Here is a 1403-nt window from a genome sequence, read left to right on the forward strand (position 1 = left end):
ATATATATATATATTTAAATATTAACAGTAAGATATTCTTTTTTTTATTTGTTCAAATATTCATTTTGATGTTTGTGAAAGAATACGTTTACTTTAAAAATATTTCTTATTATAATAATGTCAAATTTTTTTTTTAGCTTTGATGAATAGACAGTTCAAAAGAACAACATTTATTTGGAATCATTTTTATTTAGTATAGGAGATCATGATCCGCACTCACGAAAACAGTCTTCTTTTTTCGTTTTATTTTACATATATTTAGGAAATTAAAGGTAAGGGGTTTAGATAAAGAAACACTATAGGCTAGAATAGTATTTTGAATATTTTATTGAGTATATAATGAAAATATAACTAAATGAAGTAACTTTAACAGTGTAATATTACTGTAATATGTATTAATTAATGTGATGTATTTTTTTGTCAAATATTCATTCTGAAAGTTTGTGAAAGGAAATTCTGTTATAAAATAACTAGGTGACACACTCTCTTTAAGAAATAGTGGTCTTAAAAAGAAATAAACATATGCCACAGTTTTACGCTATCCTTATAAGGTCATGCTAGATGATTGCAATCTAAAAATATGCAGAAATGGTTTAAAACAAATGTCAAAAATCCTCCGATACAATAAATGAAATTCATTTTTATCATATTTGATATGGTCCCAATATATCATGCATCTATCTGCACATGCTTTTTTGAATGCGGGTGGTATTTTGTGGTAAGCAATAGTTTCGAAGGCACAGACATTATGATAGAAAGGCTACTGGGAGCAGGCTGTGTGTGAATCTTTAATGTGACAATTAATAAAACATGTTGGGAGATGCATCTGCATGATTGCTGTAGTTTTCCTTGCTAGACAGATTTTGATCACGGTACAGAGATGGAGAGGAGGTAACTGGGAGGTCACTGTGTCCCATGGCAGGGTGAAGTTTACAAAAACGTGACTTAAGACTCAGTAGACCCAGTATGAAATGTGCAGCTTCTGTTTTTCTGTGCCGTTCTGCCTTGGCACCACTCGTGATAAAACAAACCTCTGACATAAGGCATGCTGGCTTTAATTCAATCTCACCCAATACTATGACGCTTTCGGTCTCACTAATACACTCCAGAGATGACGTCTATGCCACATGGCTGCCTCTCATTCAATAGATTCAACAGTTGCGGGCTACTGCTCATGCTTGCATGTTTCCCCCTTAGCCGGATGCTCCTGTCAGGTGACACTCAAGTGCAGTTGTCTGCTCATATCTGTGTCTGTATCAATTCCATGAATTGGATACACACCAAATAATTAGTATATGGCTCAGAATGGATTTAGGTTGTGAGTATGTTTACAAAAAATCTCTCACTCTCTATCTTGCTCTGTCTCTTGTGCCTGTGAGCTTGCTGAGCGAAACTGTACACCT

At 34.1% G+C, this 1403-nt stretch overlaps 1 pseudogene; it reads right to left on the reverse strand.

Moving 5' to 3' along the window:
* The window catches only part of LOC107754095 (eomesodermin-like), an 18301-nt pseudogene that overhangs the window by 5407 nt on the left and 11491 nt on the right, over window positions 1-1403 (reverse strand).

The sequence above is a fragment of the Sinocyclocheilus rhinocerous genome, unplaced genomic scaffold (genome assembly GCF_001515625.1).
Source record: "Sinocyclocheilus rhinocerous isolate Xijiao unplaced genomic scaffold, SAMN03320098_v1.1 scaffold502, whole genome shotgun sequence".
Classification (NCBI taxonomy): Eukaryota; Metazoa; Chordata; class Actinopteri; order Cypriniformes; family Cyprinidae; genus Sinocyclocheilus; species Sinocyclocheilus rhinocerous.